The sequence below is a fragment of the Pan paniscus genome, chromosome 15 (assembly GCF_029289425.2).
Source record: "Pan paniscus chromosome 15, NHGRI_mPanPan1-v2.0_pri, whole genome shotgun sequence".
Classification (NCBI taxonomy): domain Eukaryota; kingdom Metazoa; phylum Chordata; class Mammalia; order Primates; family Hominidae; genus Pan; species Pan paniscus.
In genome coordinates, this window is record NC_073264.2 from 71,300,084 (window position 1) to 71,325,957 (window position 25,874).

Below are 25,874 nucleotides of genomic sequence, written 5' to 3' on the forward strand. Positions count from 1 at the left end.
ACTTAGATGAAATACTTTGAAGTTTCTAGAACAGGCAAGCATGTGTCTTAGGACTTTTGCATCTACTGTTCTCTCTACTTGGAACAACCTTACCCTAAATATCCACATAGGTCACTTTTAAATTTCATTCAGGCCTTAGATGCCCCCTCTCTGAGAGGCTTTCCCCCACCCATCTTATCTAAAGGCAATCTCCCCCTCCAGTACTCTCTTGTAACATCACTTTTCGTTTTCTTTACAGCCCATATTCACTTGATGAAATCATCATTGTTTTTGTTTGCTTGTTTACTAGTTTATCATAGAATATATACTCCATAGTAGCAGGAATCTGGTCCCTTTTGTTCACCACAGTATTCCCAGTGCCTTGGCTAGTGCTGGCAGAGGGAGTACTCAGTAAGTATTTGCTGAGTGGATGCAAAATGACTCTACAGGAGTTTTCATTAAGTGATTCTGGAAAGATGCATCTAGGAAGAGACTTCAAACTTCCTGGCAAGCCTTAGGGTAGAGAGGTATATGGTTAAAGCCAATGACCTCAGAGTTCAGAGAGTTTTGTTCATTCTCAAGAACCAATGGGACCACATAGTGTTTGGACAGAAGTCGTGAGTCTAATTCTAAACACAGCCCCTTCTCCCAGTCTTAGTCCTCTCATTAGCACCTCACTTTTCCTTCAGAGTATGGCATAATGATAATCAGCATTTATACTGCATCATTCATTCAATAAATATTAAGCAATGCTATGTGCCAGGGGTTTACAAAGAACTTTTCACTCACAGGATCTTATTTAATCCTTCTTATGAGGATGATCATACAGAAGAAGAAATTGGGGCTCATTTATTGCTGAGTGTTGCTATGCCAATAAATAATGGAGCCAGAACCAAACCTTCGTGCTGTGAATGCCAGAGGTCTCCTTTCAGCAGGCTGAAGGAGTGTGTCATGTCGGGAAGGACCAAGAGGAAGCATCCCCTGCAACTGAAAGGAAGTCAGGGCTGGAGTCAAAGGAGCAAGAATCCCAGGGCAGCCTGAGGCCGACATCGTTCCTGCCCTTCCCTGTTGCCAAGAGAGAACCACCTGGGCTCTATCTTCTGAGGTTACCCATGGGGGAGGCTGACATCCTTCTGCCCTGTTGCAAAGCCATCAAGGGATGCTGGTGATCAGCCTCTTTTATGTACATATTTCTCAGGCTATTCTCCAGAAGCCAGATGTATCTTAATGCCATTTAATTTATTTTAATTTTTTAAATGTTGAAATATGGAATTAAATCATATCATTGCCTGATTGAAGAACAAATAAAACCTGGCGAGCAGTCAAAGTCATCTCTCTGAGACAAGTCTGGGTAGTTCTTTTGTATAATCAACTCTAGGGATGCTCTGGGTCCTCCTATTACAAGGGGGTGCTAGGAGCAGATTCCTCAGACTCCCAGCAGATCTAGCTACTGCCTTCACAGATGTGCTCTTCCATAATGATTTCCCCTTGAGGTTGATTCCTCTATTAGTGTCTTTTCAGGGGCTAAAAGGCACTGGCTCAAGAGGATTCTTCCTGTCTCACTGGGGAGAGAGTACAGTGGTATGTTTGGGGTAGGTGGAGCATCTAGAAAGCCACTGAACAGAGTGGTTTTACTAGACTCTCAACAGAATCTACATGGCTCTAAACACATCTTTTCTGGGGGCTCTATGAAAGGCAGAAGTGCAGGAGTTGAGATAGGATGTCTGGAACATTTGGGAGCCTAGAGCACTACTAGTCATTCTGCGAATGCCCTAGAATACTGCAGTGGGAGCTGACTGGTGACTGCACATTGAGGAGTGCCAACCTGGGGCCCTTGAGGCACTCTAACCAGTTTAGGGCACCTTACTGGCTGGACAGCTGAGTTGACTGGCCAAGTTGATCTCTAGAGACTCAATGTGATAACAGATACACTAGAGGCTTCAAGTTACAGCTGGAAGGTCCTGAAATGAAAGATACTGTCAGCACTAAAAGTATTCTTAGCAGGAGACAATCTGTATGCTATGAAACAAGACTCACAGAATACAGAATTGTCAGGTCAGGGAGGAGCATAAAAGTCAACACATCCAACACAAACTCTTTTGATGGATAAGGAATCCAAGGCCCAGAGAACAGAGGTGAGTCCTACCTATGGTTGTCAGAAGTGATAAGAATTAGAACATAACCTTTTATCACCAATTCATTGCCTCCTCTATGACACCATTTTCCTGTCCCTGGTTTGAATTTTGACTCCACCACTGTCTTATTTTAGGAAATAGTATAGATCCCCTTTCTTGACCTTGTTTCACCTGCTTCATGGGTGAGGGAGTATATTCATTTATTCACTCCATTTTTTCATTGAACACCTACTGTATTTCAGGCATCATGTGACATAGAGTGGGAGACAGAAAAAGCACTTGCTCCAGGAGGGATGGTAAGCCACACGCAAAAAAAGAAAAAAAAAATGCATTTCAGAAAGTGTAAAGGGCTAATGAAAAACAGATGTCACATTATTAAAATTCACAGGAGGAAGGGACAGCTTCTCCATAAAGCCTTCCCATCAGGCAGAGGCATTTGAATTGAACACTGAAGAACAAGCACAAGTCTTAGGGGAAGGTAAACTGTGAACAAATGCACAAAAGCAGAAAGGGCAAGGAAACTGTAAAAAGTGAGGCTAGATATGGAGTGGGGCACCAGCTCATACAGGGCCTTGAATACAAGGAACTGCAAAAAATGGAATGCCCTTCAAAGTTTTTTGTGCAGAAAAATGATAAGTTTACAAGAGCATTTTAGGAGGTGAATCTTGTAACTGATGAAAATGAATTGAAAGAGGGAAAGGTTGAAGTTGGGAAGATGGCAGAAAGCTGTTTTTCACAGTATAATAATAGTAACTACTTCGTACAGTCATGGTAAGAATTAAATGGGAAAATCAACATAAAGCACTTTGCAACAGAGTAGCTGACAGATGGTACACACACACACATTATTATTATTTTTTTATACAAGAGGTGATAAAATCTGCAGTTGAGTAGTGGTGTTTGGGATGAAGAAGAGGGGCATGGGCTTATAAAATACATCAAGCAATACTTGGGGAACAAGGGAGAGGAGTTCAAATATAAACTTGGAGTTTTCGAGCCAGGGTGACTGGAAGTTTGTTGGTGCCATCAAGAGAAAGTGGGAAGTCAGGAGGAGAAGCTCCTAAGGACAAAGATGATGTCAGGTTAGTAAAAATTCAGGAGGAGTTAACAGGACATCTTGTTGGAGATACTGTGCACACGGCTGGAAACAAGACACCCGGCTTGGAGAGCTAGAGTCACAGACTCTGGGAACTATCCACACTGCAGTAACAGCACAAACCATTCAGGGAGACTGCCAAGGGATAATGGAGAAAGGAAAAATTGGGAGAGAGGAGAGAATCTTGGAGTGGAAGTGGAAGAGGGGCCATGTAGAGGTAGTGAGACCTAGAGAGCTCTGTGTGAAAGAAGCTGAAAGAGGAAAGACTTAAGGAGCTAATGGTCAATATTATCTGGTGCAGGGAGAGAGAGAGAGAAAGAAAGAGGGAGGACAGCGGGCAGCTCTTTGGAATAAGTCATTATATTTTGGGGAATGAGCAGTCCTTGTTGGATGAGACTTGGGGAGAAGGTGGAGAAAAGTGGGAAGTGAGTGGATGAGTGATGAGAAAATAGGGACAAATGATTAAAATTTCAAGAGTTTGTTGAAGGCATGATGGGGAAAGAGTATAATGGGGAAAAGGAATTAGAGAAGTGATATTCTTTTTAAGATGGAGTTTGTGGAGGGAGAGGATTCTGTGTTGAAGAAGAAAGACACTTCAGATAAGAGATGGAACTGGGGCAGTTTACCAAAGTAAGGCAAGGGTGAGCTCCTGGGCACTGCGCAGGAAATGAAGGGTTTTGTTTCTGTTCGTTTGTTTTTTACTCTAAGATTAGTGACAGGGAAGGATGAGGAACCCAGTGGAGAAATCAGGGTGCAAAGGAATAATGCTGACCAAGCTCACACTGTTTGGTTTCATTCTTTTGGACTTCGAGGTCCTCTCCTGTCTAGTGATTTGGAAATTATCACATGGAAGCCATGGCAGGAGCACAGCTTTTGGTCCTACTTCCAGATCTAGTCCCCACATGACCCAGCAATCCTGCACACAACTAGGAAAGCCCTATTTGTCCTTCCAAATATCAAGGCAGTAAATGCTATTTGGTCTGTTCCAAATTACATATAGATGAAACAGAGCTGTTTTCTTCTTACTAGATATGATTCTGTATGCCATATCCAAGTACCCTGGATTCTAGAATTAGCTTTTATTCACTCACCATATTATTTTTAAATACCTACGTACATACATATGTGAGTCTCCTGTCTAGATGTCTTGATCTATAGTCTCCATGGACCTAAATTCTTACCCTTCCAGGCTCCTTCTTCAGGCCTGTCTCAGCCTTCACGGATCTCTCCATCTCAAATCTTTGAGAGTCTGCTTTGCTCTGCAGTTCAGTTGGCCAGGAAATATGTCTCACATTCTGTGGAGCCCTTTCTCTTTTCCCCTAAGGCATCTGCCCAGTGTTGAGTTTAGAGGGCCCATTCAAAACACAAATGGACAACCAAACATAAACCAATCTCATTAGAGAAAATTAGTGAAACTTTTTCCTAGAAGGGTATCTCTGGTTTGTCTGGAGACCTAATTAGGGAAAAGAGGTCAGGCTGGCAGGACCAGAGGAAAGCAAAGAGAGAAAGCAGATAAGCTATAAGTCTGCCTGTTTTCATGGTCCAGGACACATAGCCCTCCTGTGCAAATAATTCACAATCTTCCTGTACCCAGCTATCACCAGACCATCGGCTGATAGAAAAGTGCAAGTTAACTCACTGCAACCTTGGCATTATCAGTGCTGCACATAGCTTTCTCCAGCACAAGCTCCATCCTATAAAGTCCCCAGCAAGCCTTTGTCTCCTTGCAGTCAGCTCTTTCTTCTCTTGCTGACCTGCCTGTTGCTTCACTGCAATCTATCTTCACATGTTCTCTAATAAATCTGCCTTTTATTTTCTTTTTTACCTACAACTGTCTTGGTAAATTCTTTTTACCTCCCACGCGACACTGGCCCCAAATAGTCGCTACCCATGAGAGTCTGTACATTGAAACAGAAAGAAGAAACCCCCGCCCTCACCTTCACAGACTGCCGGGACCATACACCTGGGTTTCTATACAGCTTCCTCTTTACCTTCCTCTCTCTCCCACTTTCCAGTTTCAGTATACTATCTAAAATGCAAGTCTGACCTTTCAAATCAGTAGTCAACATTTTCCTAACCCCGTGCTGGAAATTCAGTGGAAATTCTTAGCATGGAGTACAAGCCCTTTAAGGTTTGACCCCATGCCTTCTCCACACTCAACTCCCCACTGCATTTTAATCTCTGTCTTCAGTCATTTGGAAGAGCTCTTATCCATGTTAGGTCTTTACATACAAATCCCTTCACTCATAACACTTTCTCCCTCCACTCTCCTCTCCTCTTTACTTCCTCTCCTCTTTTCTTTCACCAAAGCTAACTCCTACCTATCCTCCCTTTCTGGGCTTAGCTGTCCCTTAAAGTCCTCATTAAGCCCATAGGAAGAGGTGCTCCTCCTATATGCTTCCATTATCATGGGGTTTACCCTCTACTGGCATAAATCACTTTATACAGTAATTGTCCATTCACTAGCTGGTTATCCTTGCTGGAATGTGTGTTTATGAGGAAAGAGGCCATTCTATTTTATTTGCCTCTGTACTTAGCACATGCCTGTCAGAGTAGGTGGCTGTTGAATATTTATTGCATCAATGGCTAGCTGAATGAATAAATGAATGCTTTTTCTTTTGGAGTTCAATGTTTTTCTGAGCCTCATTACGTATTTGAACCTCTTAGGCAAAGCAACCAGGCTTAAGTGAAGGGGGTTATTCCTTTTTTTTTTCTTTTCTTTTTTTTTTTTGAGATGGAGTCTTGCTCTGTCGCCCAAGCTGGAGTGCAGTGGCTCAATCTCGGCTCACTGCAACTTCTGCCTCCCAGGTTCAAGCGATTCTCCTGCCTCGGCCTGCTGAGTAAGTGGGATTACAGGTGCCTGCCACCATGCCCAGCTAATTTTTGTATTTTTAGTAGAGACGGGATTTCACCATGTTGGCAAGGCTGGTCTCGAACTTCTGACCTCAGGTGATCCGCCTGCCTTGGCCTCCCAAAGTGCTGGGATTACAGGCGTGAGCCACCACGCCCATCCTATTCCTTTCTTTTTATCTAATCTCAATAGTTTGAAAAGAAGTCCAGATGTGTGACACATTTCCCAAATCCTGATCATGGGCAATGACTGAATCATGCAGGCTGGGGAACATGCCCACTATCAGTGCCCATAAGTAATACCAACAACTGTGCCCAGAGAATGCAAGAGGAACCATCCTGCACAGGCACAAGGCAGGGCTAGGGCAAGAGGACAACCTATCGGCTTTAGGGTCCCATCCCCTGGGGGAGCACAGGGCATGGGAATAGTTTTAACAGGGTCAGTTCAGTAAGCATATTCTCCCTTCTCCGACCAGGAAGCTGTAGGTGGCGGTGTAAAGGAGAGCTCAGAAGAGCAGGAACAGAGAAGGAAAGAATGTAATTGTTCCTCCAATTCCACTCATTCAACCAACATTTACTGGGCACCTATCCTATGCCGGGCACAGTGCTAGGCCTTGGGGACACACTTTCCTCCCTTTGTGGAGTCTGTTATCTAGAGGTGTGCCTGGCATTACTTAATCACATACATAAATTTAATGGGCGTCTTTAAATTACTTCAAAAATATAAATTCAGATTATGAGTGTTTATGAGGAAAGGGTCCATTCTATTTTACTTGCATCTGGACTTAGCACATGCCTGACAGAGTAGGTGGCTGTTGAATATTTATTGAATAAATGGCTAACCGAATGAATAAACAAATATTTTTCTTTTGGAGTCCAATGGACTCCACGGCCAAATATGGCTTGGCTGTGTCCCCACCCAAATCTCATCTTGAATTGTAGTTCCTATAATCCCTACGTGTCCTGGGAGGAAGCCAGGGAAGTAATTGAATCATGGGGGCAGTAACCCCCATGCTGCTGTTCTTGTGACAGTGAGTTCTCACAAGATCTGATGGCTTTGTAAGGGGCTTTTCCCCCTTTTTTTCGTCACTTCTCCTTGCTGCCGCCATGTGAAGAAGGACATGTTTGCTTCCCCTTCCACCATGATTGTAAACTTCCTAAGGCCTCCCCAGCCCTGTGGAACTGTGACTCCATTAAACCTCTTTCCTTTATAAATTACCCAGTCTTGGGTATGTCTTTATTACCAGTGTGAGAACGGACTAATACAGGTGTATAATAAGCAGGGATGTGGCCTAGTCAGGGAGGATATGAAAGGCTTCCTTGAGGAAGTAACTAGTGAGCTGAGAGCTGAAGCTTGAGTAGGAGTACTTTAGGAGTATGTTGGAAGAAGAATAAAGCATTCCAAGTGGAGGAAACTGCATGAACGGCCTTCCCTTCTCCATCAAGTTAAAGAAAGAACCACTTCAACCTAGTTCAGTTCTATAGGCCTTATCTGCTTCTTCTCAATCCAGTATCTACATTTCATTTAAAGAAAAAGGAGGCTACAAAGTGGGCTTGTGTGTGGGGACTGCTGCTGGGCATTGTAGATTGCAATGAGGGGCTGGGGTGATCAGTCCACATCTAGTTACCCTAAGCTTTGACCATCAGCCATCCTCCTTTGGAGACCTGCAATGCATGAAGGGGCAGGTTCCTCTCAAACTTGGATCCAGCCAGTGACGCCAGCAAAAAGAAGCCCCAGCCCGAGGCCAAGAGCCCATAAAGGGTGAACTGATCCCCCTATTTCGGGAAGAGCATGGCGCAGCAGCTATATTTGAAAATCAAGGTAAACAAGAGCTCAGCTCAAGTGGATGGGGCACGACAGCTGTGGAAGATTAATCACACGCCGCTGCAAGTCACCGGGTCGCCAGGGGCCGAGGAGGCTTCCCTTTTGGTGCCCCACCAGAAGGCCGGATGTGTTCCTATCACGTACCCACATTCCACTCCCCCTCAACTCCCTCCTCCCCCCACCCCCTTCGGGTGTTTCTTGACCACCCAGGAGCTTGGCTGCGCCTGCTGCAGTCTGCGTTTCTGATAAATTGAAACCAGTTTTAATTCTTCTGCCCGGGAGACCTAACCGCTGAATGCGTTCGGAGGTATGTTTTTTAATCGCCAGGAAAGGGGGAGGGGGGGGGAAGGAGGAGAGAAGAGAAGAGAAGCGGGGGGCGGGGGGAGAGAGAGAAAGAGAGAGAGAGAGAAGGAAGCTGCGATGAGCGGGTAAATTTATGGTACTGCATTAAAGGCATTTCTTCTATTTAACCCCACCCCGCCACCACCACCACTACCACATGGTTAAAAATAAAATACAATGAATTAAGACGAAAAACTGCTTTTTTCCCCGGAGCAAATTGCTTTCATCATCTTTCCCAGTGGCTCGGGTCCTCTGGGCAGGTCAGCCAGGGCCTGTAGGAGCAGCAGCGCTAGCCTCTGAATCAGGGCTTTGACTGTGTGTGTGTGTATGTGTCTGCGCGCGTGTGTGTGTGCGCGCGTGTGTGTGTTGGGGGATCAGGGGAGGGTTAGTTATATATTTCAATTCTCTCCACCGAGCCCCGGATCACGCAGACCACCAGAGGCTGGAGAGTGCAGCACTGGAGAAACCCTCCTTCTCCCTCGCCCCCTTGGCCCCAGCGGTGGGTGCTCTGGGGCTGCAGCTCCGGACCCGCGGCGGTGGAGTCCCGAGATTGGGGTGAGCGCGTGCATGCGTATGTGCACGCGGGCGCGCGCCGAGTGGATAACGCGCTTCCCTGCTAGCCCCCAAACCCGGCGGACACTCACAGCACCAGAAGCACAACACGCCCTGGCCCAGGCGGCACACATATGCCGACATGCATCCAGCACACACAACACAGCAGTCAGTCTCCCCAAACAGCACCCGCTACCAACCCAGCATGCTCACGATCCAACTGTACCCACCTGCCCAGGCATCTCTCTCTGCCCTTCCCCACCCGGCGGCACCCTCCTGTAGACACCCACTCTGCCAGATCTGCCCCCCCAACACTGCATACACAATGTACACTTTCCGGGGCACCCTTACTCCACTTCTCCTGGCACTAAATCCACAGGAAGGCGGTTCATATGAATGATCTTGAGAAATAACTTAACCCCGTTATTCACAATCAGGGATCCTCTTAGGGGCATCCCAAGCCCCCCAACCTCTACCTCCCATGTCTCGGCTGGCCGCTAAGGGGGAAGGGCAGGAGGCTCACCCCATTACTCACCGTTTCCTCTCGGCCTCCCGAGCGGAGTGGGCAAGTGAGGGGGGTGAGGAAGGTACGCGATGCCCCCGCCGCCCGGCGCCTCACCGGTCGCAGCGGCTCATCGCCCCCGCGGGCTGCCCGCCGGCCGCAGCCGCGTCCGGGGCATGTCAGTCCGCCGCCGCCGCCCTCCCGCCAGGGTTCGTGGGCTCGCAGCTGTCAGGGAGCTGCGGGGCAGCGCATCTGGAGCGCGGGGTCTGGGAGGGAGGGTGTCTGGGGCCAGGGCGAGGGGCCCCGGGAGGGGTCCTTCCGCACGGATTTCAGAAAGAGGGAGACCCCGACCCAGAGCGGTGACTGGAATCTACGCCCCGGAGAGGCCCGGAGTCCCGGCCGCGGGCGGCGGGGGATTCCTGCCGGAAGGGGCAGGAAGGCAAGCAGCCCGGCGCGCCCTGGCGGCTCCGAGGGACCTGGGCTCGGGCTTGCGGTCGCGTCGCCTGGGCTTTCCCTGGGCTGGAGCGCGCCGGGTCTCCGCCTTGCACGCTGTCACCGCGGGAGACGTCTCGGCCTCGCCGCGCGCAGAGGGGACGCGCGGAGAGGCTGGTTTCTGGGCCAGCGGAGGGCTTTGCCCATTAAGCTGCCGCAAGAAGCCAAATCAAAAAGCCAATCTCCAAGCCTCCAAACGGAACGTCACCCTATCAGCTGGGAGACAGCGCCGCACTGACTGACAAGCCGCGCATATTTATCCTCGCGCGCGGAGGGGAGACTCTCAGAACGCTCCTCGACCAGCAGAGAGGAAGTCGAGCCCGCATCCCGCATCCCGCATCCCGCATCCAGAGCCCCCGAGGGACGAATTCAGATCCAACCCCTGCCCCGCGGCCACCCACCCTAGTCGTTGGAGCCTGGCGCCCGCGCCTCCCGGCCGGCAGCACGTCAAAACGGCGGCGCGTCCTGACCTGGATTCCGCCGAGTTGGGAGCTCCAGGCAGCAGGCGGGCGCGCGGCACCGGCTTTCCCCTTGTCCTCAGAAGACGCTGCCTGCAATAACGAAATTAAGTCTCCACCAAACACATCTGTGGTTTTTAAATATAGCAGGGAACTATTACCCAGGCAGGGTCCACCCAGGCCTAGGGGAGGAGTTGAGGGGGATGGAGATTGGCAGTGGAGGGAAAAGAAAACTCCTTTTTTCCCCCTCTTTTTTTCTTCTCTTCTTGGTGCAGAACCCAGCCTGTCATTTTCTCAACCCAAGTCAAACAACAGTTTGTGAGAGACGCTTGGGTGAGCTCTGGTATGTTGGCTTTTCGGGTTTCTAAAGCTAAAAATAAGAGGGGGCTGCCTCCCAAATTGCTGCTTACTCTGGGCCTGGAGGCTGGAAGAGAGCTGGTCCTTTGATGCAGCAGCGGGACTAGGGCTTGGGGCTTGGCTCAGGCGAAGTGTACACACGTAGCCTTAAATCAGATGCCTGTAATTTCTGCTATATTTGTCAGGCTTGGTCCTAGAGGCATGCGGGGTGGGCAAGCCACTCCTAAGAATGGGGTTTCAAGCCCTTAGCTTATCGGTGGCATTAGGCAGATCTAAAATGAGCCTGGTGGCTGGCCTTCTGTAGCGACACCAGTGCAGAAAAGTCAGAATGTAAGGGCAGGAAGTTGTTCTCTTTCAGGCCTCTCTGCTGCCTGAGGCTAAGTGTGAGGGGCCAACAAATGATAATTATACTTACCAAATATCAGCACCTTTTAAGGGCCAGGAGTGGTGCTAGTGAATTTGATTGTATTACCTCATGCCATCCTACTAAAACTCTGTGAGCTAGGTACAATTACCAACTCCATTTTTTTGTTGAGGAAATTGAGCCTTAGGTTAAATAACCATCCCAAGGCCACGTGCAGCAGAACCAAGGGTTGAAATAAAATGCAACCAACCGGAGTTGTGCTGAGACCTCAACAGTGTGTGTGACTCCTGAGATCCCTGGCTCCTTTGCCCGGCTGCTCTGGAGCAAGGCTTGGTTCAAACAGATTAAGTGGGTGTAGAGACTAGGGAATCTCTAAGCCTGAGATGGCAGGAGGTCTTTGCTGGTCCTTTGACTCAATGTTCCGTTAGCAAGCTGTGTGGTGGTTTCTGGCCTGAGTCCGGAGTCAGAATCCTGGATGTGCTCAGTAGGAGCAGTAGGAGTGCTTTCAGACCCCTGAACCTTTATGGGTCTTGAATTTCATTTAAAGTTAAGGCTGGGACTGACTTTGAAAGGTTTCAATAGCTTCTAAAGTTGTGGGATCTCAGGATATGTCAGTTACTGGGACTTACCTTGTGTCTGCTCCCATGGAGAGTCACAATGCTGAGTCTACACATTGAGAGTCTACAGTAGAGACAAAGAGATGGCTAATGGGCACCTAAATTGATAGAGTTTTTAGGTAGGGCAATTTTGAAAGATACATCAAATTCCTTAAAGACGTGAATGCCTGTGACCCAGTAATTTTACTGGAAGAAATTTATTCTATGGCAATCATTAAGGATATGCTTAAATATTTAGTTACAAGGATATTCATGGTAGTGTTTTTAAGAGTGAAAAATTGGAAACATCTTAATTTTCCAACACAACAAATTGGTGAAGTAAACATGTTTTGTTGACATAATGCTGTATTCTACCACTGTAAAAATACCGATGCAGCATTCTGTGTACTGGTGTGGAAAGGTTTTTATAATATATCATAGACAGAGAGAAAAAAAAACCCAGAACACAGTGTAACACAGCATGTGCAGGGGTGGCGGGGTGGGGATGAATGCCCTGGCAGCATAAAAACACCAAAATGGTAGTGGTTATCTCTTGGTGGTGGGATTTCTGGTGATTTTGTTTCTCTTTATATCAATCAACTTTATTGAGGTGTAATTTACATACAACAACTCACCTTTTTTCTGATATATGCCTTATGAAGGCATCAAAAGCAAGGTCTAGTGCACAGGCTAAATGACTATCTCAGTAGTGAGGAACATGAATCTGCAAAACTATCCCAGTAGTGAGGAACATGAATAATATTTCAAGATACCTGCAAAAACTAACTGATGATATTAAAATAGCTGACATTTCTAATGGAGATAAAGTTACAGGTATCCAAACACCACTACTACTACTAAAAACTCACCTGTTTTAAGTGTATAGTTTGAAGAGTTTTTATACAAGTACATACATGTAGAGCAACAACCTCAGTCAAGACATAGAACATTTTCATCTCCCCCAGAAGTTCTCTCAGGCCCCTTTATACTCATCCGCTCTTCCCACAGGCAACTATTGATCTGCTTTCTGTCACTGTGGATTAGTTTTGCTTGTGCCAGAATTTTATTTGTTTGCTTGTTAATATCTATTGATATATTTTCAGTGAACATTACCTATTCACTAAAACTGAACCAGCAACAACAACAGAATTGGTCATGTCATTTTTTTTAGAACTACCAAACAAAACAGACAGGAACCTTGTCTTCCTCTTGTCACCTGTGACAGGGCAATGCTGGGGGGAGGAAGGCAAGAGGTGCCAAAGCATGTTCAACCAACGCTGTTGGCAGAGCTGACTTGCGTAGGTTCCTCTGAGTTCTAGGTAGACTGAAATAGCAAAGCCCAGCTCTGCATTCTGAGCCTCAGTGTCCTCACCAGTAAAATGGGAATAATAATAATACCCACCTCATGAGGTTGTTGTGAAGCTTCAGTGAGATTACAGTTTCTGGTACAGACCAATCCCCAAATATATATCAATTCTCCTTCTCCCCTACTTTTGTTCTCCCCCAACCCTGCTTCTCTCCCATCTTAAGTTCTACAGCCAACCTTCACGTGGCCTATGAAGTCTCAGACTGCTTTTAACTCTGGACATTCTCACTTCTTTTTTTCTCCACACTACATGCATACAGGGTTGGAAAACATTAAATGTAATGACACCGTACTTGCACTTCTGCCATTGTTACTTATATCTAGCTGTACTGGAACCCAAGGAGATGTTCACAGGGAAGATGGAAAGCAAGCTATGTAACATCAGCATTGGGAGCAAGAGCCACAAACCTCATTTTCAAGTTAGGAAGAAACTCAGGACCCGAGAAGCTACAAGATTCAGCCCAGTCACAGAGCTTGGTAAGAGCTAGACAGACTCTTTTATGGACTGAATTGTGTGTCCCAAAACTTGTGTGTTGAAGCCCTAACCCTTAGTACCCAGAATGTGCCTGGGTTTTGAGACAGGGTCTTTAAAAAGGTAATAAAATTAAAACAGTGCCGTCAGTGTGGGCCCTAATCCACTATGACTGCTATCCTTATAAGAAGAGGAGATTAGGACACAGACAGACAGAGGGACAACCTTGTGAGGACACAGCGAGAAGGCAAGCCAAGGAGAGAGAAATCAAATGTGCTGACACCTTGATGTGGGAGTTCTAGCCTCCAGAACTATGAGAAAATAATTTCTGTTAGTTAAGCCACTCAGTCTTTGGTATTTTGTCATAGTAGCCCTAATTCTGTGAGTCCTTGTCATAGAATACCCTTTCTCCAGAGGCTGAGCAGCAAGTAATAGGGCAGATGGGATGAATAGTGGGAAGGGACCACGTGGCTTCTTGGTGGGGCCCCAGTATTTGCCATTATGCTGCAGAACTCCACAAGTCAGTGCCTCTCCAAAAGTGGGGCCTCAGGCACTTCATAAGCAGACGACCTGCCAGTCCTGGCCACCAGTGGCACTGCATCCCACACAAGCCATAGTGTCTCTTCTCACAAGCAACCTAGGTGCCAGCATTCCACAGCCCTTGGACTATACAATCTGATAGCAGTTGAGAAACAACAGCAGTCAAGTGGAAGCTAAAAGTAAGTTCTGGAACAGCTCTGTAGGGAGAATGGAAGTTTAGTAAACCCTGTCTGATAATAGGGTATTTATTTAGTGAGACATAATTCTTCCCTATGTGTTATATTATTTTTAATCTCGTTATAACTTGTATTTCAAAAATTTGTCAATTATTTATTTTTCCTTTTATGAAGTTTATTGCAGTAGGATATACATACAGAAATGTGCACAAGTCATAACTATAGCTCAAAGAATTTTCACAATGTGAATATATTTTATTTAATCATCATCCAGAACAATAAATATTACCAGTACCCCAGCAGCTCCCCTCGTGCCTCTCCCAGCGATGCTTCTTCCTCTTCTCCAGAGGGAACGGCTCTCCTGACTTCTAAAACCACACATTAATCTTATGTGACTTTGAACTCTACGTAAATGGAAGCAGATGGAAAGTACTGTTTTGGGGGTTCTTTGCTCAGCATAATTTTGGTGATGTTCATCCATATTGTTGTGTGTAGCAGCAATTTGTGATTTTTCATTGCTGTATAGTTTCCTTTGAATGAATATGCAACTCAACTTTTTATTCTGCTCTTGATATCTAAATTGTTTCTGGTTTTTTATTTTTTGAATAATGCTGCTGTGAACATTTGCCTACACTCTACCTCTCCAAGATTGTTTGATCACATTCTTCTCAGCACTTAGTATTGTCAGACTACTTAAAATTAGTCATTCTGGTGGGTATAAATTTGACTTTAATTTGTGGCTTTAATTTGCACTTTTAAAAAATTTTACTTTAAATTCTGGGATACATGTGCAGAACATGCAGGTTTGTTACATAGGTATAACATTGCCCTGGTAGTTTGCTGCACCCATCAACCCATCATCTAGGTTTTAAGCCCCGCATGCATTAGGTATTTGTCCTAAATGCTCTCCCTCCCCTGGCCCCCCAAATACTGACAGACCCCTGTGTGTGATGTCCCCCTCCCTATGCCCATGTGTTCTCATTGTTCAACTCCCACTTACAAGTGAGAACATGTGGTGTTTGGTTTTCTGTTCTTGTGTTAGTTTGCTGAGAATAATGGCTTCCAGCTTCATCCATGTCCCTGCAAAGTATATGAACTCATCCTTTTTTATGGCTGCATAGTATTCCATGGTGCATATGTGCCACATTTTTCTTTACCTAGTTTATCATTGATGGGCATTGGGCTGGTTCCAAGTGTTTGCTACTGCAAATAGTGCCACAATAAACATATGTGTGCATGTGTCTTTATAGTAGAGTGATTTATAATCCTTTGGGTATGTACTCAGTAGTGGGATTGCTGGGTCAAATGGTATTTTGTTCTAGATCCTTGAGGAATCGCCACACTGTCTTCCACAATGGTTGAACTAATTTACACTCCTACCAACAATGTAAAAGCGTACCTATTTCTCCGTATCCTTGCAAGCATCTGATATTTCCAGACTTTTTAATGATCACCATTCTAACTGGTGTGAGATGGTATCTCATTTTGGTTTTGATTTGCATTTCTCTAATGCCCAGTGATGATGACCTTTTTTTCATGTTTTTTGGCCACATAAACGTCTTCTTTTGAGAAGTATCTGTTCATATCCTTCACCCACTTTTGATGGGGTTGTTTGCTTTTTTCTTGTAAATTTGTTTAAGTTCCTTGTAGATTCTGGATGTTAGCCCTTTGTCAGATGGATAGATTGCAAAAAATTTCTCCCATTCTGTAGGTTGCCTGTTCACTCTAATGATAGTTTCTTTTGCTGTGCAGAAGCTCTTTAGTTTAATTAGATCTCATTTGTCAATTTTGGCTTTTGTTGCCATTGCTTTTGGTGTTTTAGTCATGAAGTCTTTGCCCACACCTATGTCCTGAATGGTATTGCCTAGGTTTTCTTCTAGGGTTTTTAGGGTTTTGGGTTTGACATTTAAGTCTTTAATCCCTCTTGAGTTAATTTTTGTATAAGGTGTAAGTAAGGGGTCTAGTTTCAGTTTTCTGCAGATGGCTAGCCAGTTTTCCCAGCACCATCTATTAAATGAGGAATTGTTTCCCCATTGCTTGTTTTTGTCAGGTTTGTCGAAGATCAGATGGTTGTAGTTGTGTGGTGTTATTTCTGAGGCCTCTGTTCTGTTCCATTGGTTTATATATCTGTTTTGGTATCAGTACCATGCTGTTTTGGTTACTGTAGCCTTGTAGTATACTTTGAAGTGAGGTAGTGTGATGCCTCCAGCTTTGTTCTTTTTGCTTAGAATTGTCTTGGCTATATGGGCTCTTTTTTGGTTCTATATGAAATTTAAATTAGTTTTTTCTAGTTCTGTGAAGAAAGTGAATGGTAGCTTAATGGGAATAGCATTGAAACCGTAAATTACTTTGGGCAGTATGGCCATTTTCATGATATTGATTATTCCTATCCATGAGCATGGAATGTTTTTCCATTTGTTTGTGTCCTCTCTTCTTTCCTTGAGCAGTGGCTTGTAGTTCTCCTTGAAGAGGTCCTTCACATCCCTTATAAGTTGTATTCCTAGGTATTCTATTCTCTTTGTAGCAATTGTGATTGGGAGTTCACTCATTATTTGGCTCTCTGCTTGTCTATTGTTGGTGTATAGGAATGCTTGTGATTTTCGCACATTGATTTTGTATCCTGAGACTTTGCTGAAGTTGCTTATCAGCTGAAGGAGTTTCGGACTGAGATGATAGGGTTTTCTAAGTATACAGTCATGTCATCTGCAAACAGTCAATTTGACTTCTTCTCTTCCTACTTGAATATCCTTTATTTCTTTCTCTTGCCTGATTGCCTTGGCCAGAAATTCCAGTACTGTGTTGAATAGGAGTGGTGAGAGAGGGCATCCTTATCTTGTGCCGGTTTTCAAAGGGAATGCTTCTAGCTTTTGCCCATTCAGTATGATATTGGCTATGGGTTTGTCATTAATAGCTCTTATTATTTTGAGATATGTTCCTTCAATACCTAGTTTATTGAGAGTTTTTAGCATAAAGGGATGTTGAATTTTATCAAAGGCCTTTTCTGCATCTATTGAGTTAATCATGTGGTTTTTGTCATTGGTTCTGTTTATGTGATGAATTACGTTTATTGATTTTCATATGTTGAACCAGGCTTGCATCCCAGGGATGAAGCTGACTTGCTTGTGGTAGATACACTTTTTGATGTGCTGCTGGATTCAGTTTGCCAGAATTTTATTGAGGATTTTCGCACTGATGTTCATCAGGGATATTGGCCTGAAATTTTCTTTTTTTATTGTGTCTCTGCCAGGTTTTGGTATCAAGATGATGCTGGCCTCATAAAATGAGTTAGGGAAGAGTCCCTCTTTTTCTATTGTTTGGAATAGTTTCAGAAGGAATGGCACCAGCTCCTCTTTGTACCTCTGGTAGAATTTGGCTGTGAATCCATCTGGTCCTGGGCTTCTTTTGGTTGGTAGGCTATTAATTACTGCGCCAATTACAGAACTTGTTATTGGTCTATTCAGGGATTCGACTTCTTCCTGGTTTAGTCTTGGGATGGTTTATGTGTCCAGGAATTTATCCATTTCTTCAAGATTTTCTAGTTTATTTGCATAGAGGTGTTTATGGTATTCTCTGATGGTAGTTTGTATTTCTGTGGGAACAGTAGTGATATCCCCTTTATCATTTCTTAATGTGTCTATTTGATTCTTCTCTCTTTTCTTCTTTATTAGTCTAGCTAGTGGTCTATCTATTTTGTTAATCTTTTAAAAAAAAAACAGCTCCAGAATTCATTGATTTTTTTTGGAAGGGTTTTTCGTGTTTGTATCTCCTTCAGTTCTGCTCTGATCTTAGTTATTTCTTGTCTTCTGCTACTTTTGAATTTGTTTGCTTTTGCTTCTCTAATTATTCTAATTGTCATGTTAGGGTGTCGATTTTAGATCTTTTCAGCCTTCTGATGTGGGCATTTCATTCTATAAATTTCCCTTTTAACATTGCTATAGCTGTGTTCCAGAGATTCTGGTACATTGTCTCTTTGTTCTCATTGGGTTCAAAGAACTTCTTTATTTCAGTAGTCATTCAGGAGCAGGTTCTTCAATTTCCATGGAGTTGTGCGGTTTTGAGTGAGTTTCTTAATGTGGAGTTCTAATTTGATTGCACTGTAGTCTGACAGACTGTTATGATTTCTGTTCTTTTGCATTTGCTGAGGAGTGTTTTACTTCCAATTATGTGGTTGATTTTAGAATAAGTGCTATGTGGTGCTGAGAAGAATGTATATTCTGTTGATTTGGGGTGGAGAGTTCTGTAGGTAGTCTATTAGGTCTGCTTGGTTCAGAGCTGAGTTCAAGTCCTGAATATCCTTGTTAATTTTCTGTCTCGTTGATCTGTATAATATTGACAGTGGGGTGTTAAAGTCTCCCACTATTATTGTGTGGGAGTCTAAGTCACTTTTTGTTTTATGAAGCTGGGTGCTCCTGTATTGGGTACATATATATATTTAGGATAGTTAGCTCTTCTTGTTGCATTGGTCCTTTTACCATTATGTAATGCCCTTCTTTATCTTTTTTTTATCTTTGTTGGTTTAAAGTCTGTTTTATCAGAGACTAGGATTGTAACCCCTGCTTTTTTTTTTCTTTCCATTTGCTTGGTAAATATTCCTCCATCCTTTATTTTGAACCTATGTGTGTCATTGCATGTGAGATGGGTCTCCTGAATACAGCACACTGATGGGTCTTGACTCTTTATCCAATTTGCCAGTCTGTGTCTTTTAATTGGGGCATTTGGCCCATTTACATTTAAGGTTAATATTGTTGTGTATGAATTTGATCCTGTCATCATGATGCTAGCTGGTTACTTTGCACTTTAGTTGATGCAGTTTCTTCATAGTGTCATTGGTCTTCATATTTTGGTATGTTTTTGCAGTGGCTGGTACCAGTTTTTCCTTTCTATATTTAGTGCTTCCTTCAGGAGTTCTTGTAAGGCAGGCCTGCTAGTGACAAAATCCCTCAGCATTTGCTTGTCTGTAAAGGATTTTATTTCTCCTTTGCTTATGAAGCTTTGTTTGGCTGGATATGAAATACTGGGTTGAAAATTCTTTTCTTTTCTTTTTTTTTCAATTTTTTTATTTTTTATTTATTATTATTATACTTTAAGTTTTAGGGTACATGTGCACAATGTGCAGGTTAGTTACATATGTATATATGTGCCATGCTGGTGCGCTGCACCCACTAACTCGTCATCTAGCATTGGGTATATCCCCCAATGCTAACCCTCCCCCCTCCCCCCAACCCACAACAGTCCCCAGAGTGTGATGTTCCCCTTCCTGTGTCCATGCGTTCTCATTGTTCAGTTCCCACCTATGAGTGAGAATATGCGGTGTTTGGTTTTTTGTTCTTGCGATAGTTTACTGAGAATGATGATTGCCCCCTACTCTCTTCTGGCTTGTAGGGTTTCTGCAGAGAGATCCACTGTTAATCTGATGGGCTTTCCTTTGTAGGTAACCTGGCCTGTCTCTCTGGCTGCCCTTAACATGTTTTCCTTCGTTTCAACCTTGGAGAATCTGTCAATTATGTGTCTTGGGGTTGCTCTTCTTGAAGAATATCTTAGTGGTGTTTACTGTATTTCCTGAATTTGAATGTTGGCCTGTCTTGGTAGGTTGGGGAAGTTCTCCTGGATAATACACTGAAGTGTGTTTTCCAGCTTGCTTCTATTCTCCCCATCACTTTCAGGTACACCAATCAGTTGTAGGTTTGGTCTTTTCACATAGTCCCATATTTCTTGGAGGCTTTGTTCATTCCTTTTCATTCTTTTTTCTCTAATCTTGTCTTCACACCTTATTTCTGTAAATTGATCTTCAATGTCTGATATCCTTTCTTCTGCTTGATCGATTCCACTACTGATACTTGTGTATGCTTCACGAAGTTCTCGTGCTGTGTTTTTCAGCTCCATCAGGTCATTTATGTTCCTCTGTAAACTGGTTGTTCTAGTTAGCAGTTCCTGTAACCTTTTATCAAGGTTCTTAGTTTCCTTGCATTGGGTTAGAACATTCTCCTTTAGCTCCAATGAGTCTTTTATTATCCACGACCTGAAGCCTACTTCTGTCAGTTCATCAATCTCATTCTCCATCCAGTTTTGTGCCCTTCTGGACAGGAGTTGCGATCATTTGGAGAAGAAGAGACATTCTGGTTTTTGGAATTTTCAGCATTTTTATGCAGGTTTTTCCTCATCTTTGTGGATTTACCTACTTTTGATCTTTGAGGCTGATGACCTTTGGATGGAGTTTCTATGTATGGGGTTCCTTTTTGTTGATGTTGATGTTATGGCTGTCTGTAAGTTTTTCTTCTAACAGTCAGGCCCCTCTTCTGTAGGTCTGCTGCAGTTTGCTGGAGGTCCACTCCAGACCCTGTTCAGCTGGGTATCACCAGTGGAGGCTGCAGAACAGCAAAGATTGCTGCCTTTTCCTTCCTCTGGAAGCTTCATCCCAGAGAGGCACCAGCCTGATGCCAGCTGGAGCTCTCCTGTATGAGGTGTTTGTCGACCCCTGTTGGGAAGTCTCTCTGTCAGGAGGCACGGGGGTCAGGGACCCACTTGAGGAGGCAGTCTGTCCTTTAGCAGAGCTGGTGTGCTGTGCTGGGAGAATCCCTCTTACCAGGATCAGGTTCTCCCTTCAGAGCCAGCAGGCAGGAGTGACTACATCCGCTGAAGCTGTGCCCATAGTCGCCCCTTTCCCCAGGTGCTCTGTCCAAGGGAGATGGGGGTTTTGTCTGTAAGCCCCTGACTTGGGCTGTTACCTTTCCTTCAGAGATGCCCTGCCCAGTGAGGAGGAATCTAGAGAAGCAGTCTGGCCACAGCAGCTTTACTGGGCTGTGGTGAATTCCACCCAGTCCGGACCTCCCAGCCTCCTTAGCACTGTCAGGGGAAAACCACCTACTGAATTTGCACTTTCCTAGTGACTACTGAAGTGGAAACTTTTTCATACACGTATTGACTTTGGATGCCCTCTTTTGTTAAGTATTTGCTCAAGTTTGTGGCCTATTTTTCCATAAGGTCTTTTTCTTATTGATTTGTGAAGGTTCTTCACATATTCTGGATGAGTCTTCTGTCATCATACACATTGCAAATATCTTCTCCCAGTTGGTGGCTTGCCTTTTCATCCCTTTTATTGTGTCTTTTGATGAACAGAAGTTCTTACTTTTAATGTAGTCTATTTATCATGTTTTTTCTTTTTTATCCTAAATGCTGTCTGGTTCCTGTTCCTTTGTCTACTCAAGGTTATGAAGATATTTTTCTGTGTTAGCTTCTAGAACTCTTACTTTCTAACTTTAAAATTTAGATCTACAATTCTTCTGGGATTGCATTTTTGTATTTAATATGAAGTAGGGGTGGAATTTTATTTCTTCCATATGAATATATAAATGACCCAGTAGAATTTATTAAAGAGAGTTCATTTTACCTGCAATGTCACCTTTCCTATGAATCAAGTTTTGTGTATGTATGGGTCTATTTATGGACTCTCTACTCTGTTTCATTGGTTTATTTCTCTCCTCTTGTATCGACATCACACTGTCTTAATTACTGTAGCTTACAAGAAATTTTAATATCTGGTAGAATGAGTGTTTATTCTTTGTTCTTCTTCATGAGTATCTTGGTTATTTTTGGCCCTTTGCAATTACACATAAATTTTAGAATCAGCTTGTCAGTTTTTGTAAAAATGCCAGCTGGGAAGTTAATTAAGATTGCACTGAATTTATAGATCACATTGGAGAGAATTGACATCTTAACAATATTGAGTCTTCTGACCTATGAACATGGAATATTTATTTATTTAGATCTTTAATTTCTCCAAGTGATGTCTTAACATTTTCAATGTACAGGTCTTGCACACAGTTGACCCTTGAAAAACAGGGGTTTGAATTTTGAGGATCCACTTATATGTATATATTTTTTCAACCAAAAGCAGATAAAAAATGCAGTATTTGCAGGATGTGAGACCTGCCTATACTGAGGGGCAACTTTTCACATATGCATGTTCCACAGGGCCAACTTGCAGGACTTGAGTATGCCTGGATTTGTGTATATGCAGGGGTTCCTGGAACTCATTCCCCATATTTATTGAGACAACTGTGTTTCTTTAGATGTATTCCTAGGTATTTGGGTTCTGTGATGTCACATAAATGGTATTATTTTCTTTTTCCTCTAATTAAACAAAATTTTATGTAAAATTGTTTCTTATGATTAAAAATTAAATTGATTTTTGTAAACTGATTTTGTATCCAGCAACATTGTTAAATTTACTTTAATTCTAAAAGTTTGTAGATTGTTTAGGTTTTTTTCCCTCATACATAACTATGCTTACACATTTCTTCCTTTCAAATCTTTGATTTTTGCAATGACTAGGATCTCAAATACATCAATAAATAGAAGTGGACATAGCAAGAATCTTTGTTTCTTTCTTGATCTCAATGGAAATGCTTTCAATATTTTCCCATTAAATATGATATTTGTTTTTTTTTAGAATATCTTTATCAAATTAAGGAAGTTCCCTTCTCTTCCTAGTTTCTTAAGGTTTCTCTTATTTTAGTCATAAACTTTTTTGCTTGCCTTTTCATTCCTTTTATTGTGTCTTTTGATGAACAGAACTTCATCAAATGCTTTCTTTGCATCTATTGAGATGATTGTATGAAATTTCTACTTAATCTGTTAAAGTGATAAATTATAATTAACTCATTTTCTAATGACTAACCAACTTTACATTCCTGGAATAAAGTCATATTGGTTGTGTTGAATTATCTTTTTAAGTGTATTACTGAATTTGGTTAGCTATTAAATTGTAAAGGACTTCTGTATCTACATTCATAGCAGAGATTGGCCAATAATTTTCTTTTTTTGTAATATCCTTATCCAATTTTGGTATCAGGGTTTTCTGGCTTCATCAGAAGAGTTAGGAAGTGTTTTATCTTTATTCTCTGGACAAGTTTGTGTAACATTGGTAAAGTCAGATTTTCAAATGAGGGAATTAACATACTTAATACATTTTAATAGTTTTCTATGGCTGCTGAAACAAATTTCAACAAACTCAATGGCTTAAAGCAATGCAAATTCATTAAGTTTTACAGGTTAGAAGTTCAACACAGGTCTCCCTGGCCTAAAACCAAGGTACTAGCAGGACGGCAGTCCTTTCCAAAGGCTCTGGGGGAGGATCCTTTTGCTTAAGGTCTTCCCACTTTCAATTTACAAAATTTTAAATTTACAAAAATATTTTTCTAAAATTCATTCTATTATTTTATATTTTACATTTAGATTTTTACTTCATCTAGAATTTTTTGAGCATGGTATGATGCAGGGGTCTGGTCTGCCTTCCTTCACATGCCAATTCTGTCAGCATGATTTATTAAATACATCATCCTTTCCCACTTTGTCAGATACTAAGACTCATATTTACTTGAATCAACTTTGGATTCTGTTTCATTGATTTATTGGCCTATATTGTGGCCAAGTCTATATTTTTGGCATTGTTATTTATTTATGTTAAATTAATAAATTTTATATTTTAGAGTAGTTTTAGGTCCACAGCAAAATTGAGCAAAAAGTAGAGAGTTTTCATACACTCCTATCCCCCTCCATGCCATATTTTTATTGCATTAAATTTAGAGCTAATTGTAATATATAATAAATTATCATCCTTGTATCTTTCCATAAAAATGTACTCCTCTCAGATATTCTTTCAGTGATCTTTAAGATTATTATATCCAGTGTGAAGAATCCCAAACTGGGATTCTGGTTGGAATTTAAATATATAAATTAATTTAATTAAAAATATAATTATTTAATATAAAAAATATAGACACATTTTTATGTTATATCATTCTATCTTAGAAAGTTGTCATTCCATTTAGATATCTTCTTTTCATATTTTAGTAAGATTTTATAGTTTTACTTATTTAGGTCTTTTGCCTTTCTTGTGAATTTTATTTCTAGGTATTGTATAGTTTTCATATTTATTAAAAATGGGATTTCCTCCCTGTGACATTTAAGTTTGTTTACTAAAAGTAAACCTATTAATTTTTGTATTTTTATTTTGTATTCAGTTTCCCTATTCAATTCTTTTAATAACAATCTTTAACATTTATGGAGAACTTACAATGGATCTGGCACTGTTTTAAGTGTTTTACGTGTATTAGCTCATTTAATCCTTATAACATCTCTATAAGGCAGATACTATTATATCAGTTCCATGGATGAAGAAACTGAGGTCTAAAGTAGAATTTCTTAATTTTTCTAAGAAAACAATCATCTAATCTGAAAATTAAAAATTTGCTATATGTGAATATTTATACTGATTGTTTCATTGTATTTTTTTGTTGGATTGTCCAATACTTACAAGACAATATTGAATAACAGAAGAAATAGTAGACATATTTGACTTGTTTCTGATTTTAATGAAACTGTAATATCTTTCTAAATTAACGTTTATCTTTATCTTGAGACTGACCATAAGGACTCCCCAGTAGCCACTCTCTAGGAGAGCCTACACCAGGAGAAGAGTTAGGCTCAGGTGCATGTGCCAGGTGATATGCAGAAGAGGCTGCATAATAAAACACAGGAAATCACAGACACCTTCTGTTACTCACAGATCCATAGGAGAAGAAGGGTGCCCATGACAGCCAGCAGCAAGTCTGGAGACGGCAGCATGCCCAGCCAGCAGGTAAAGGGTGACAGAGAGAGAGAATCTGTGGCACTAAAGCCCTTATTGGGGTCAGGGCATTATCCAGGCAGGTTTCCTGACAGTTCTAGTTGGTGGGTTTAGAACAAACAGGCACACGTTACATGGGCTCACTGTGTAACTGAGAGGTGGTCAGTGCTGCATATCTGCACAGTCCATTCAGGGTGAGTCAGTGGGGCCAGGTAAGTAGGCTGTATCTAGCTGTCCCTCAGGGTAGTGGCCACCAGTAGGCAGTTGTTTAAGGTAGATAAATGGATTGACCACCTTGAGGAACCGGGAGAAGGAGTAGAACTGGAAACTGTGTGAAGGGAGACTGAGCCCTGCTCCTCATATAAGATAGTACAACTCATATTCAAAATGGACTTGGAGCAACATAGAAGTATAAGAATTCCCTACAACAGTTGTAAAGAGAAATTACGGCTGAACCCAAATGTACACTGATAGTTTGATAAAGAGTCTATTTGCAAATAATAATAATAACATTAACAGTAACTAGGAAACAAAAGAAAAAACAAAAGGATTTATACATAAAAATTTGTGCAAGTATATTTATCCTCAAAGAAGTTCTTGCTCAACCCCACAACTCTTTTAGTTCTTCTTCCTTCTGTAAGTAATAAAGTGCCCAACCAACAGCAGCTTAAATCATAATAAGTCCAGAAGAATGTGATCTCAGGGTATTTGAGCTCAGTATTGTCATCAAGGATGCAGGATCTTTCTGTACTTTCTGCTCAACCCTCCTTAGCTTGTTGACTTCCCCTCATGCTTGTAACGGCAAGATCATGAGATGGCAACCAGAGTTCCAGATATCATCTCCAAGTTCAAGGCAAAAAGAAATGGGAAGGAAGTTCTATACCCTTTTATCAATAAATAAACCCTATTTGTAATAAGCCCCCTCAGCAGACTTAAAAAAAAATGCATTGGCTACATCAGGGTCACAAAGACCCTTCTACCTGCAGAAGAGGCTGGAAAAAATGATCACAGGCTCATAATTTCTTATTGGCAATTCTGAAACCAAAAAAGTCTGAAAACTTAAAAGTCCTTTATAAGTTTGGTGTCAAAATGCATTTGGTGGCTGATATGGTTTGGCTCTGTGTCCCCACCCAAATCTCATCTTG

The 25,874-nt window shown here is 42.4% G+C and overlaps 1 protein-coding gene and 1 pseudogene across 4 annotated transcripts in view; one reads left to right on the forward strand and one right to left on the reverse strand.

The window, feature by feature from the left end:
• The window catches only part of SLC8A3 (solute carrier family 8 member A3), a 145,496-nt gene extending 135,609 nt beyond the window's left edge, over window positions 1-9,887 (reverse strand). For 2 of the 4 annotated variants that reach the window (XM_003824105.4, XM_034937727.3), the window contains exon 1: window positions 9,315-9,887. The gene's annotated coding sequence lies outside the window, so the exon portion shown is untranslated. Of the gene's footprint in view, window positions 1-9,009; window positions 9,084-9,314 lie in introns of those variants that run through there. The other 2 variants (XM_034937728.3, XM_063596269.1) reach the window with 2 other exon arrangements.
• The window catches only part of LOC100968870 (histone deacetylase complex subunit SAP25-like), a 50,530-nt pseudogene continuing 32,284 nt past the window's right edge, over window positions 7,629-25,874 (forward strand).